Source organism: Euprymna scolopes, chromosome 27, assembly GCF_053919585.1.
Source record: "Euprymna scolopes isolate OS-2025 chromosome 27, ASM5391958v1, whole genome shotgun sequence".
NCBI lineage: Eukaryota > Metazoa > Mollusca > Cephalopoda > Sepiida > Sepiolidae > Euprymna > Euprymna scolopes.
This window is the reverse complement of record NC_136508.1, coordinates 27,728,918-27,745,786: the sequence shown is the minus strand read 5'-3', so window position 1 is coordinate 27,745,786 and position 16,869 is coordinate 27,728,918.

The following is a 16,869-nucleotide window of genomic DNA, read 5'->3' as shown; positions in this document are numbered from 1 at the left end:
TAGTAATCACTCTTTATCATAGACAAATGTACAAAGAATTATGTATTCGGGAATGAAAAATAAAAGTAAATCAACTAAAAACAATAGGTATGTTTGTAATGAAACAATAAATTATTAACAATTGATTAAGTAATTAATTTATCAGTGTTATAAAACACAATTTCTAAACATATGTTTACAATATTTTTTGCATTTCTTGTTTTGAAATAGATTTCTATTTAGATGGCAATTTTCATCAATATTTTAATCGTACATTTTTTATATTATTATTGTCACACATAAACATTATTTGGCAAAAATGAAATATATAAGGTTATATGATGAAAATAACTTGTAATAGGAAATGTGCCTTGTTCGAGGTGAAAGTGCAATAAAAAAAAAGATAAATACATTTAAAGTCGCTATTACTTTATGGCATAGTCATTGTGCAAAAGATAGGGTACAAAAATGTGTAATTTCAGATGAATATGACGGGCGAAATATGCTTACTAGTAATAGTTCAGAAGGAAATATCGTGTTAACTCTGCTCAGTACAAATCGTTGTAAAGTCCAAAAACAAATATTAAAAAAATGTATTAACGAATCCCACGTTCATGGGGAACCTAATAAACAAAAAACAGGCTTAAAATTTTCTTTTGTTAGTTATTTTATATTATAAGGTGCCTTACTTGTGTGTGCATTAGAGAGTAAACATCAGTGGCCATGGATTATTGCACAGAAATACACATAGAGCCGAATGCCTTTCCTTCTTCTGCTGTAAGGAGTCAGGCAGCTATATACACGGGCTTGCAGTCTACATTCGTCGCACTTTTTTCTCAGCTAGGATGCGATAATCAGAATGGTGCTGTCTAAGTATGTAATGAGATGGACCCGTGAAAACCGTCATTTTTTAAATAAAAAATTACATATTTTCTGAATTCAGATTGCTTTAAATATGATAGCTTACTTTATATTTAAACTTTTATCCAATCTATAGTTTATGTTTTCTAATATATTCGCTAGTTGCTGATCATTGCATATGATTGCCCATGAGGTAAATGTAGATACTGGATCAGGACGGGCGGAAAAAAAAACTCTAATAATTATACGTTTGTACGGCTACATTTAAAATAAAAATCGTATTAATTTTTACTGATTGTAAATGGATTATTTTGGAGAAAACTCAAAATAAATGTAAAATAACAACAGTTCTATGTTTGTCAAACACGGGCCGCAATGTCTAATAAAGTAACGTGCCACTCGTTATAGTCGTTTAGTTGTTGAAGAACTAAATTAGCCAATATTCATTTCGGTGAAGAATTATTGGATTGCCAATGTATTCGTTAATTTGAAAGCTATTTTATTATGTTCTCTATTCATTTAAAGCGTAATCAAGCATTGATTACTGTGTTTTTAGATGATATTATTTGTTTTTTTCTTTTCATTAAATGGCAATCACCTTTTAAAATGTTGCAATTTCAATTTATTTCGTTTATCCTTTTCTCGTCTGCCTCCTCTTATTTTTTCTGTCGATTATCCTAATTCATCTTTTATATCTTTTATACTGTGTAGATAGCTTTTATTTTCGCTTTTGCCAATATTGTTAATATTTATACTTCTTTTTGCATGTCGGTTTTCCCATGCTATAAATATCTTCGCTACTGTCATTTTTTTTCTTTTCCTTAACCACATCCTTCTCTTTCTAGAGATCGTTATCACTTTTCCTTTTGTTTAACTTATTCTTTTATGATTTTATTTTAATATAAATTTAGATATTTAATTTGTACATTTACAGTTCCAGTTAACTATTGTCTGAAGAGAGCGGTTTCAGTCCTACATAAAGCAGGTCAGAGTATTAGTTTACCAAAGATCATGGTGAGGCACTAATAGACATTGAAGGCCATAATTACTGAGGATACGTACGGTCGCAGTTAACCACAGGAAGAAGACCAACTGGATAGTTTTCAGCAGGTGTTGAAACAACATCGTTTAGCTAAAACCACTGTCAGTAATTCCCCTACTCTTTATCTGTGCCTAAATCAAAACGTAGATTCCATGAACAAAGTTTCTTTCTGAGAACTGCACGCCTCAGGAATTATCTTCCGTTTGCCTGTTTCCCCAGGACTTCAACTTCGGTGTCTTCAAGTCAAACATAAAGACATTTCTGATTAATCGCCCACTTAAGTAAGACACTTTATCAAACCTCCTATACCAACTATTACTACGATGTTATCCCAGTGATTATTGTGCACACAATAACCCTTATCAACGAGTGGATTCGGGGCCTTGGTAAGGGATGATCCCCCATGTAAAAAAATATGAAGAGGAGAAAAACAGTAAGCAAAAAATAAATATACTTTATTCTTCTCATTTGCCATTTTCTATCATTTGCCATAAAAAATATGTTCGATTTCTCTTGTTTTATCTTCTCATGCTTATTTGTGTATTGTTATTATCATTTTTTTTCTTTTTCTCATTTTCAACTTTTACAATAAATATTAGAACATGCAACATAAGGTTTTACTATTTAGGTGATTAGCAGTGGAACAAAAGGGGGTGCGCTGTTAGATGTTTGTTTATATTACATTTATTCTGCTCTTTTGTACAACCAGGCCAGCAAGTAAGAAGTAAATCCCAGTGTCTAGCACACTAAGGGAAGAAAAAATTATAAAGAAAATATGTTCGTCCTATAAGGAGTTATACTCGTGTTTGTAAGTCAGGAGTATAAAGACCGAAAGGGACATTTGCTATGAGTTAATCAGAGCAAGGTTCATTTGAATACTTGTAAAACAAGCAGGGGATGAGGCATTGCAGCGATGAAACAGCGGCTGATGCATGGCCGACGGTGTAGCCCTATTAGATTGTAGACACTTTTTGAGCGCTCTCTTTAAATGACAGACTAGTGGAAGATGCGTCAGTCGAGATATAACAACAATACTGCATGGGGGAATTGTGGCTTTAAATATATAGGAGTCTGTCTGGTAAGGGTAATTTTCTCGCACAGAAAACAAGGCGTACTTTTTAGGAGCCCGCATAGTAATGTACTGACTGTATTTGTTTTGCCTCTGAATGTTCTCATCATGTATTTCAAAATTGGACTCTTAGGTAAGGTGGTATTTGTCCGTAGAATCTCCGGTTGAGACGTTCTTTTTTTTTGTTTACATAGGCGTCACCACTTATCAAGGCCGATAGGCCACTCAAGGATAAGGGTTAAAGAGTGTAGAGTAGTCAATATAGTAATCGATAGTAATGGAAGTTCGGTAAATTTGTTAACTTAAGTGGAACGGCTCATCAGAAATTGTTCACGTTGGACTTGAAGACAACCATATTATAGACAGCTGGAAAGCAGGAAAACGGAAGACAATTCAACAGGCGTGCAGTTCTAAGAAAGAAGCTTTGATCATGGAATCTATGTTTAGGTTTAGGCACAGATAAAGAGTGGGGAAAATTATTGATAATGATTTCAGCTAGTCGAGTGTTTCTTGTGAAAGTTTGGTAGTTTTCTTCCTTTTTTCCTCTCTAGCTCCTTGTTTGACCCGGAGTGGTAGTACCTGTTAGGGTCACAACTGTCGGTTAAATAGAAAGCGACGTGAAAAAATATATTCTATAATTTTTTTTTTCTACAAAACTACTGAATTCGCCATTAAATTACCTAAAAGGGTTGATATGTCTTAAAACCTAAACAACTAACCAACCAACATATCGTACGTTTTCAACAAATGTTATCTTATTTTTATCTTTCCTCTTCGGTTCATGCCCTCTTTCTCATCCCTATCGTTTTAATTCTCATCATTTTATTTCCTCTTATTTGCTATTTACCCTTCATAACACATTGCCCAACAACAGCATCCTCCTTTTTTAAGCCATGCATGTTTCTATTTATTTCTATTTTATTATTTGTTTTGCTAATTATCTTCCCTCCCCAATCTTCATGATTCTAATTTTCTACAGAACTATCACACTCTTTGCAATATCGTTATTTTTCTATAGCTCTCTTCTTTTGCTTAACCTATTTTTTTTTTTTTTTTTTTTTGCAAACTCAATTAAAACGTCCCGGTGGAAAGAGGATCCTCCGAATGCATCGCCGATAGCCAAGTAGGCAATCAGACTTGCTATAACCTCTTTTTTTATTGCGCAACTTATTTCGGTTTTTAAGGTAACTCCTACGAACATACATAATTCATGAGTTACTGTTTCGTTTTGAAATTAACTATTGTCAATTACAAAAGAAAACGCTAAATAAAGTCATAAAACGGTTTACGTCATAGCTAGTTACAATAACTACACAATTCTACACCCAACTCGTTTTTTTTTGTATTTTTCTTTGTACTTTTTATTATTTTTTTATCAAAGTTTCAAACAAATATAATAGCAGAGTTCCCATAATGTTGAAAGTATGCCATGGTCTTCATTGAAGTTTATAAAAATACCACACAGCACACCATTATCAGATAATAAAATGTGTATCGGTCCTTTTTCATATACATAGAAGCGCTTTCATTTAAGGACCATTGAAAACTCTATACATGCCATATAAACTACACTTTGCATGGTCTTATTATTATATATTATGAATTACATCGATGCCATAACTGTTATTTTATACGCTAAATAACATCAGATAACTTGACTATATTTATCTATTAATAAACCCGAATTTAATCAACATTTGTATCTTTGTTACACACACACACACACACACATATATATATATGTGTATATATGTGTGTGTGTTATAAAATATATGGCAATTAAGCTACACAGAATATTTCGCGTTTCATCCACGCTAGTATTCATCAGGCTTATCTTAAATGAAACGCGGAATATTCTGTGAAGGTTAAGTGTCATATACATTTTATAACTTACTACTTAGCTCTACCTACGTATTGAGCACTGTTGAAGTAAATACTTCAAGTTTACGCATAATTTTATAATTTCGTATGTTAGTTTATGTGAGTGAATGAACTATATATACATATATATATATATATATTATATATATATATATATATACACAGGCAGAAGTGCCCGTTGTTGACTGGGTTCAAAAACAGTCTACAGAAAATTGACTGTGGTTGATGAAAGTATGATAGGTTTTGAAAAGGAGGGGTTGTAAAGAGATAGGTTTTGATACTCAAAAATGTTACCCTAAATCAAATATGATGAAAGTAAAGATAATTTTCGAAAAAATATATTTTATATCAACTTTGTTTCCATTCGTAGCAAAGAGTTACCAACAAATGATGTTTTCTTACAAAGAGAAAATGTTATATATATAATAATATAAATATACAAGAAATAAATGTTACCATAGTCAATAAAAGTTACTTTTATGGTAGAAAATTCATTGGTTTGTATTTTTAAGTAGTTTGTAAAAATATTTTTTACTATTCACGAACCGGTTTAAAAAAATAAAAATGGCAGCTACTTAGAAATGGACAGCCACGTTTTCAATTTGAAAGACGGGCCCCTGAGCATTCTGTGTTAACAATTTAAGAGAGTTCGGTCAACGTAAGGAATATTTATAAACATATTTTAATGTTTTGCGTTATTTTATGCTTGAGGAATTATCGATTATGGCATGTGTAATTTATATAAAAATTCATTTAAGTAGTTATCGCCTCAAATTTCGTTTTCATTTCGGTTCGCTGAAAATATTTCAAGTAAAGAGCATTAAAACTATTTCAAAACAAAAAAAAACATGAACTCAACTTTTAATGACTATGGTACATTTATTTCTTGTATAGTTATTTTTTCAGGTAGTCGTTTGTTGGCTTTTCTGCTAAACACTCTTAGTGAAATATCGACAAAATATGGAAAGACAAAGAAACAAAAACAATTTTGAAAAATAATGAAGCTTAACTTACTTTAGTAAAATACTCCGAAACAACAAAATGGGATATTAAAAAAGTAAACACGTAATTACTTTAGTTTTTTTAAAGAAAAGAATCGATATAAATATGATTAAGAAAGAAAATGGTGCCCTTTTCAAGCAGAACAGCTTCGTTTCAGTTTTACAGTATTGAACGGTGTAGTATTGCAATTTGGGGGCTAGGCACGAACGCAGACCTCACAATTTGTATGAACCACCGTTCTGCCAGATCAAACATACCCATTCCTGGTCCTCGATACACCTTCTATCATTTTATGCAATCATTTTTTAAATAGTCAACCATGTAGGAACCTATTTGTGACCACACACATACACACACCCACGTTCAGCTTTAATATATATATATATACATATATATATATATATATATATATATATATAATTTGATGTTGGTGTTTTTCCAAGGTAGGGTAACCAATGAAATATAACGAGGTTTATATAAAAGTGCTCAGTACGGAAAGTTACATTTTCAAATTGTCTTTAAATAAGTAATTTCTTGCTACACAGCCATGGGCATGTTTCTATCTTCTGGGGTTTAGTAACTAGAGACATCTACAGGCAACCAACGCTTATTTACGGAAAGTCGAATTTGAAATGAATACGGAAAATCAACTTTCAGAAAAAAGGCCGTTTTTTTTAAAGGGCCCTGGGGGTGACGGTCCAGCTGTGCAGAGAACAGGGTTGATTGGATTCGAATTTGTTAGTTTATGTTTTCTATTTGTTCATTTAGTTATTTACCGTGTCTTTATTCGATTATTTCATGTTTGTGTTAGGGAATATGGTTTCTAAGCTAAGGGGTTGTAAAGTTAGAGCTATGTAGATGGTATCTTAAACAAGTATGGGCTTAGCTTGTCTGTTGCCACCTGCCTATCTGAGCCTACAAGGGGGTGTTGTCTTAGATTCTTTTATTATTTGTTTTAATTTAATATTCCCATTTTTCTCTGCTAAAAGATTAGGATTTACTCGGATCTGTTGACCATTCTTTGGGCTGCTAATAAACGTTGGAGGGGAGGAAGGGGGTGTGAGGCGTAATAAAAAGGATAGAAGAGAGTAGGGGAAGATGCAATGTGGAAGAATAAAAGAGGGCGAAGAAGAAGGAAGAGAAAAGAAAAGTGAGTTGGGGAGAGAGGGGTGGCAGCATTGGTTTGATAGTGGTAGATTTGTTTTCTCTCATTTAAACAAAATCGGGTTTTATTCTTTTTTTATTTTTATTTCATGTGACCAATATTTATTCTGATTTACTTTGTTTAATTAATGTTGCCGTATTTGTGAATGTGTTATTAAAACTTTTTATAATGATAGTAATTGCAAAACTCAGAATATATGTCATTGTTAAACTTTTGATGTTTAAATGCAGTTATTTTTATTTTTATTTATTTATTTAATTTTTTATTCTTCTTTTTATTTTATTTTCTATTTTGTTATTTATGTGTTTTTTTAATTATTTGTTTAATTTACTGTCAGTGATAATGATTATTCAGCGAGAAGGATGATTAAGAATTCATCCCAGTTATTTGTTACTAATAATTACTGATATAACTTTACTGGGAGTTATATAAATTCTCTGTAAATAGTAGTACCCATGGATCTTATGCACGTAGAAGACCATTTATACACACGTATCTATATGCCGATATGTTATATAACCACTCGGAGTAGATGTATACATGTGTTATCTGGTGTTATTTTTCACCATTTACATCATATGGTGTCGTGCATCATTTATCGTTTAGATTACGGTCACACTTAGTAATTGTGGTATATAAAAGATGTGTCATGATTGCGGTTAGCAATTTTAAAGAGTTTTATTAGAGTGTTTCAATTTAGTGGAAATATCACTATTGGCTTTAGAGAGGCTAAAGTTAATGTTTACAGTGCATGCTTTCAATTACTAGATAATTGTGTTCTTTATTTTTTTTCTTTTGTTATGTATTTATTTATTTGTTTATTTTTATTTATTTATTCATTCATTTATTTATTTACTTTATATATGTTCACGTTGCACCAGGTGTTATTCCATTTTTGTTAGTATCAAAGTTAACAGACAGGCAACGAGCAGAGCATCACGTATACCATTAAGCTGAATATTAGTTTGATGTTTCTGTTACAGGTGAATATTTTTTAACGAGATTTTAAGGGAAAATGATTATCAGGAGTTCAGCAGACATGCATATGCCGAATATAAACTCTGTGATTAATGGGTTGATTCAGTGAGACTATTAAGTAATTTATAATATTGCAGAAAAGTTGCTTGCACGTGTTATGTGCGTGTGTATGCATATATATATATATATATATATATATATATATATATATATATATATATATATATATATATATATATGGGGGGGTTGAATGGAGGACATCTATTAAAAAAGAAAATAAATATAGAAAATTCACAACTTATTTGCTAAAAGCATTCATTATCAATGAAAACTATTTAGGAGATTCTTAGCTTGATGCAGGTCTGTGCTCAAGCAGATTGAAAAAATACGTTGTAACGTGCCATTGCTCAGCAATTGAACTAGTGCGTTGTTTTAAAGATACGAGGTGCAGGGTGGAGCAGAGAATAGAATTGCCGGATATGTTTATGGGATATATTGGATCAGCTTTCTAGAGATTATAAGTAAATGTTTGGACTAGAAAAGAAAACATTATACTTTTTAAGAAATCCTAATCAAATAAATGAAAGTAAATTCTAAACTGAAACAAATATAAGTAATGTTAACATTTGCTAAGAAAAAAAAGGAAATCAATATCGCAAATTGACAACTTATCTGATAAACGCTTCCATTTTTAATGCAGTACTATTACGGGTCGCCTTAAATTCATAAGAGCAGTGTCGTTTAGAGAGGAAGCTTTAACTGGTTAAAACAATACAATTGTCGTTCAATTCTCTATTTTATGAACGAGAGAAAAAAAGAATGAAAGAAATAAAGAGTGAGAAAGAGGGAGATGCATATATAACAGGTTATTATGTAAGGCGGTTATGCTTTGAGAAACACATGTCAATCTGATTACATAAGCAATCGCGTCTCCTGTCAAACGTTGGAGTTTGTAAGCAAGACATTTTGAAATATTTACCTCTGCTTCTATCTGCGCTTGGCGTAAGGTTTTATTATGCAGAAGGGGGATTCCTCATTGTACGACCACAATATAGCATGCATAGATTATGTAATTACCTCTTGACCACTAAGTTTTTAAAGTAGTTGTGAAAATAATTCCCTCCTACCATTTAAATGTGATAGAGTCAATTTATTTTAGTGTGTTGGTTTAACCAGAGCCTATAATCAGACGTAATCTAGTCTGGTAACGGATGCAGATTTGTGTTGTTACCATCGGCAACATTACTAGGAGAACGTGCAATATTCCTTGTAAAATAGTGTAATCATAGTAGAGAGAAATTATTTTCGCCCGCGAATACTACGTGAACTTGATTATTTAGTAAGCGTGTACTTGGAGTGAAATGTGTAGTAATATCACTTTGTTCGAGCAAACAAGAGAAAGCGTATACGCTCTGTGATAGCGTCTAGTAGGTATTAATCAATATCTGTAAGCATTCGGGTTGCATATCTTAAATGTGTATGTTGGTGTCTTAACTTAAACAAAAAATGCTACCAGAGACAAAACCACAAACTACCATAGCATTTTGAAACAGTGAATTGGATCAAATTAAACAATTACAAGACGCCTCTTCAACCACCTAGATCTATAACAAATGACAAATTCTTCTTTCATACACCTGGGCTTAAAATTTGAGGGCAATATGAACTGAAACAAATAGTTTAAGGACATTGCGAAAGCTGCTGTAATAGGTTAGTTCCCTCTATCGAGCTAATAGACTACTAATATCTGAGAGTACGGTGTACCTCTACAAGGCAATCCTTCCCCCATGCATGGACTAATGTTGCCACATCTCGGCTGGTTCATCTACTCCTAGCCTCTTTCTCTCGGATAGTGTGCAAAATAGAGTATTCAGGCTAATATGGCACACTTTGCAAACAAAGATCCAACCTTGTCCTGTATCCGCAATGTTGCATCTCTCTTTGCCTATTTTACCAATATTTTAAGGAAATGTAATGTGCTTTAGTGAACTTGTTGTTTCTTCCTTCAAACAGCTTGACGTTGGAATTTTCTTCCGGCTATCTGTTTCCTTGGTTTTACTGATATGGAGAGGCGTTAGTGTAACGTAAACAAATAACCTTTTTTTTTATATTTCCTAGGTATAGTTACAAATATCGAATAGCGATATGCAACACAAAACAAAATGCCTTGTAATGGATGAACGCCAGTATATATATATATATATATATATATATATATATATATATATATATATATATATGTATGTGTATATGTATATATGTGTGTGTGTGCATATATATAAATACATATATATTTATACAAAGTGTATTTCGTCCTTATATATATATATATATATATATATATATAATGCATTTAGTCATTTATGCTCCTTATTTAAACGCGTCAGTATATTAATGGATAAGTTATGTAATTTTCTATCATATAAATTTCGAACGTCGGTTAGTGTGTTGTTGTATGTGTGTGTTGTTGCGTGCGTGCGTGCGCGTATGTGTGTTCGTATGTCCACTAGCATCTTTCGTCCGCCGCATAGGACCTGATCAAAATCGGTTTTATCTGAAAGAACGATCTCTCTGGTGCATAATCTGCGAGAATTAGAAAAAAAAAGTATTATAACTCTGGCCCATTTCTTGGTAGGAGCTCAAGAGGAAACTAAAAGTATGTTTAAAAACGTTATTTTGGAAGGTCAGTCGTTGTGGTTTGATAGGCAAACGCGTTTGCCAATAACGTTTTTCCCTCATTCACATTTAAGTTCCAAGTCTGTTTGCCTAGGGCGACTATTATTTTTTTGTGGTCACAAGGGCGCTCGCTGTTATCAGTTGTCACCTGCCTCTTCCGTTTTTTTTTCTTTCTGTGAGTTGCTGCATATTCTTAGTATATCAGCTGTATCCAAACCGAATTTTATGTCAACCAGGGCAATCCGAGTTAATAATATTTCTCAATCATTTAATTTTCGTATGTACGGCAGAATCACATTGACACACCGGTTCTCGTCAGAAGTTAAGCAACGTCGATCCTGGTCAGTACCAGATGGGTGAGCATTTGGGAAGACAAGGCGTTGTACCTTGTGGGAAAGTTGGGTGTGGGGCTAGCACCCTACCCTAAAAAGAACTCAGTCGTTCACAAAGCATCTACAAAGTTTTAAATGGCCTATGCCCCTTAGAGGTTCCAGGCTATGGTGGTGGGGTTGATTTAATTTCCGTAAGAACAGAAAGCAAGATAATTTTTTTTAGAAAAACTAAATGTGATAGAGTTATAGAAATGTCAGAATTAAAGCAAAGTGCAACGAGAGAAAATGTCAGGCAATAGGGGGACTTAAAGGTAATAGAGTAGAGTATGTTGAAAATGTGCGAAGTAGAGTCAGAGAGATTAGTGGGTCGAGCTAGAAAATGAGATGAACAAAATGAATCTCCCACTTTTCATAATTTTAATAGAGTTATCCATGCCCCAGGACCAAAAGCGTAACTTATATATATATATATATATATATATATATATATATATATATATATATATATATATTGATCAGACCTCATCAGTGCCGCTAGACTAGCACCTCTCCCAAACCGAGGTTTGGACCTAGGACCATCGCGTTGACAATCGGCAGTTCTAGCCATCAACTAACGGGAGCGGTGTCGACAAATAACCTCGACAAATTTCTTGTTTAAACAAACATTCGTCCACTACTTTTATAGTGCTCACCGTTTATTTACAAACAAACAGCAAGACTCACATTTTCAGCTAATTAAGTAGCGGGCGAGATTATTTACGACAGTGTTCTCCCGAAAGGGGGGGGCTTAAATGTATTTGTAGTCATCGAGATACAGTACAGTTCCATTGTATTACAACTCAACAGTCCTGGTAGACTAGCACGTCTTCCAAGCCGAGGATTGAACCTAGAACCATAGCGTTGACCATCGGCAGTTCTACCCATCGACCTACTGGAGCAGACCCCGCAAATACTGACAAATGTCTATTTTAAACAAATATTTGCCCACTATTTTTATAATGCTCAAACCGTTTATTTACAAATATTTTTGGCAAGCAAACAGCGTTAATCATCTAAATAGCGCGAAATACAAGAAAAAAGTATTTTTCTCATATGAAAATGACAGGTAAATATATCTAAATATTTTACTTTTAAAAAATAGTTTATAATGTATTTTATTGACGCGAAATTTCTGGCAAATTCTTTTTATATTTAAAATGGTGTATTGTCAAATATGTTTTCATTGTAATACCTATATATTTAATATTATTTTGAAGAAAGTCCGTGTCTCTATCTAATCCTTAAAATTACAATCGTTTTAACATACTTATGTCTTGTTTCAGAACGTAGAATTCAAAACATCTAAAAAGGCTACATCACTGCGGTCTGTAGGAAACACCCCTGATACGAGCTTATATATAAAAGAATACTGGCAATATTTGCAGGTATTTTAAATATTTTCAATTATATAACGTTTAGTACGGGATTGTAGGCATTGGTGTCCCTAACTTTCGAAGTTAGTATTATATTCATCAGTTTATAAAAGTAAATGGAAACGTTAATAACTGTTCTGGTAAGCTTTCCTATGGTTGTTTAATTTATAATAAAGTTCTTTTTCTCCGAGAATTAGTGTCGCAATTTTGCTGTCAAATTATTTTCAGGATACGAGTTATATGACACATGTAAAATATTGTTAAGAATTATCGTATTTACATTCCTTTACAGAAAATGTTTCCAACGAAACGCATTAATGAAGCTTTAAAGACAATTCCGTTCACACTCATATATATATATACATTAGCAAAACTACCCGCCGTTGACTGGATTCAAAATCAGACTACAGAAAATGGACTCTGATTTATGAAAGTATGATAGGTTATGAAAAGGAAGGGTTGTAAAGAGATGCTTTCGAATATGGGGGTATCAAAACCGAAACAAAATATGATGAAAGTAAAAATAAAATAGATAAACCCAATAAGTTATTATACCATACCTGTTTACACTGAAACACTTATCACATTATTTTGTGGATCTATATTAAAAAATCTTTTTAAACCTTGGGACATATTTCCATTCTATGGAGGTCAGGCGCGAACAAACACCCCATAATTTTATTATACCATATTTTTTCACACTGAAACATAATTATCAAAGTATACTTACGTAGATAGATATGAAAAGGCTTTATTAAAGTGTGTGCCTATATCCATTCTATGGATGCCTGGCGCGAACGCAGACACCACAATTTTATTATATCATCCCTATTAAAGTTAAAACATACTTATCAAAGTATTCTTATGTACACTCATATGAAAAAAACCTTTGTAAACGTTCTTTTTTTCATTTTTTATTTCCAGACTTTAGGGGCCAGGCGCGAACGCAGACCACACAATTTTTATGAACCACCCTTCTACCAGATCAAACATACCCATTTCTTATTCTGGATACGTCTTCTATCATTTTATGTAATCAGTTTTTTAAAATAGTCAACTATATAGGAGCCTATTCGTGACACACACACACACGTTCAGCTTTATATTATAGATATATACCTCATTATACTAAAAAAGGTAATTCTTGTTAATCAATATTTCATCAACATATGGATAAGTATTTTGATATAAATGTTTGACAACCTCGCTATTTAATCGCTTCTTGCCCAAGGAAGATTAAATACAAATATATTGTTTCATGTGAAAAAATCTTTCTTTTTTCTCAAATGGCATGCTTAATTGAAGCTTAATTGAAATTACCTCATAGTTGAAGGATTTCGCTTCTAATGGCTAAATGCAGATGAAATAAAGTCTGGATTCAGAGCCGTTAATACATAATATTCTTAACAAAAAACACAATACTATCCAAGTGAATTGTCAGAAACTAGCAGCTGCAAACAGCTTTGAATATTTTGATGAAAGATTCACATTACTCAAAATTTTCCAAACCGCAAAATAGTATCCAATATTGAAAGATAAGAATTACCCGAATTAAAGATGCGACTCATTAGAACTTCTTTTATCGTTGGTTGTTTTTGTTTTACGGCATATCAACCTTTTTCAGGTTATTTAATGGCGAATCTAGTTATTTTGAGGAACGATTTTTAATGGAGTATATTTTTTTAAAGTCAGATTCTCTTTAACCCATAGTTGGGACCCTAACAGGTACTACCATACCGGGTCAGAGTGGACTTGGCAGCAATGGCAATTAAAGGGTGGCTCCATACACCCTAAGGCCCACAAGGTGGGGCCTAACCATCGGATATAGTTTTAGGTCATATCCAGGACCGAACTTCTTTTATGCTTGTGAGATGTTACAATATAAGAACAGAGATGTGAAATAGGATGTACAGCACACTAACAGCTCTATATATCTTATTCGCCAAAAATGTCAACACGAGTAAGAAATATCTGTATAAAAGTTTCTACGTTTTTTTTTCTTCAATGTGATACCCTAGTGTGCTTAGAGTGGCCAATATTATTGTTCTTTTCATCATATGCCTTATAATCATGTGTACAATTTACGCGAATTTTTACGAAGGTATAAAAATCAACTTCATGTTATGTCAAGTTTTTTTTTCAGCAAAAACAATCATCTAAAAAATAAATATTCATTCTAATCACATCTGTTTTTGTTACGCATGATAAATAAGAATCTTATATTTTGTATTTCATATTCAAATATCAAATTTTTAACTTCGGAAATATACCATTGAGACTAGATATTCCAGATATATGTACAAATTTATATATATATGTATATGTATAAATATATATATATATATATATATATAAATATATGTGTATATATATGTATAAATATATAAATATATATATATATATGTATATATGTGTATAAATATATATATATATATATATATATATATATATATATATATATATATATTATGAGCAAATAAAGAGTGTAAATAAATTTTTTTAAGTAAATGTTTTGTTCGATAAAATACTACAAGAAAAATTTTCAGGATTTAAAAAAATATTTTTGGAGTATTTTGTCGAACAACACATTTAATGACCAAGAACAGACAGGATTAAATGGCGTATCAGAACAGATAATTCACTATACTCTTATCTCAAACGGCAATGTTACCTATCAGGATTTTGCCTTCATTGTACTTGAAGGCGAATATCTATATATTTCTATCTCTACCCCCCTCTCTCTCTCTCTGTCTCTGTCTGTCTCTCTCTCTCTCTATATATATATATATGTATATATATATATATATGTATTTATATATTTATATGTCTATATATATATATATATATATTACACATAAAATATATGTTTTATTAACTGTTTATCGATATATGTTGTTCTTAATTATATATGCTAGTAATATTTCTATAGAAGTGACATTCGAATAAAACTAACGAACTGAACTTGTTACCTAAGGTTGAATCCAGTTCGTTACACAATTTTCTTTTACTTATGATGTTTGCAACCTTCTCCATATCCATCCTTTTAGATTTTATGACTTTCTAGAAAGAATTGTTATTTAAAAACAATTTCGGTAACCAATACCAACAAGAAAATTATCAGATCCATACTATATCATGATTATTTAAACCTGATCCATATTGTTCTCACTCATAACTCTATGTCGATTTTAAAATTGTATATTTATTTACCCTGTTCATCGACATTTCCTTACCTTTCGTCTATAGCAAGCGACGAATTACTTTATTAGACATTGCAATCTGCGTTTGCTGAACAAGGAACTATTGTTGTTTATGCAACATGAAACAGTCCAAACTCACTTTATCTCTTTCTGTTTTTAAGTTTTCGTATAGTATATCAGCAACTATATTAGTTTTGGAATTGTAAGTTATATTTAGTTTCAGAAGAGTTTTCGATGGTTTGCTAATTTACAAGTGTCGGAGATGAGAAATAGTTTACGGCGAGTAGATGATCTCTAGAACTTTATATTTTTTTAATTTGGCAGCCAACACGAAAAATTATGTGCGGGAATCTTAACATATTCACTATTTTTATGGGGCATGTCCGATAACAGAACCTTGGATTGCTCAATTACTATCGCCAGTGTCTATGTGTAGAACTTTATAAATGTTTTTAATCCTGCACACTCTACATACCAAAATATTGCAACAGAAATAGAAAAATGGAATATTCTATGATATAAAATAAGAAATACGTCCATAAAAATAATAGTTATTAGACGATACACGATAAATAAAAGAATGATGCAACGAATGCTAAGGTAATGTAACTGATTTCGGAATATATTTTCCGATTTAAGTCAGCATATGTTAAACTCAATAAAAAGTCAAAACAAACGCGCCTTTATGTCAAGCGCTGCATTTTGCGGAGTTAGATGTAATATAGATGATGTGATCAATATACTTCTTGCAAAATTCTCAGGTCCTAGAATCAAGTAAACTAACTTACCTGAAAATATGTAGTTTTGCCGCTAGATGCAGAGAGTTTCAGTCTAGATGCGTAGCGCTTTCTTCTCAGCTTGATTGTGATTACTAGATGAAATGACTAGTCTGTAACATGGTTTAGACAAGCGTTATATGACTGCGTTGTTTATAATATTTCTACGTAGTGACCTATGTCTCTGATACAATCACTGTAGTACTCTCTCTAATTATTAATGTAATATTGATATTGTTTGCGGGTTCTGTAAAACATGGAAAGGCGAGCATATAGATATATATGCTGCATCGTATAGTGGTATATAACGTACGCCAACAGATACGTTTTAACAATAGAAATATACAATTTACAGCAGAAAGGGACAAGTAATGGTTTCCCGGGGTGTTAACGTCAGACCCATCAGGGAAACATAACTGGTCCCTTCTGATCCTGCTTGACGGATACTCTGAGAAATCTGCAATTAAAAATTATCCCAATGAATCAATAAATTCGG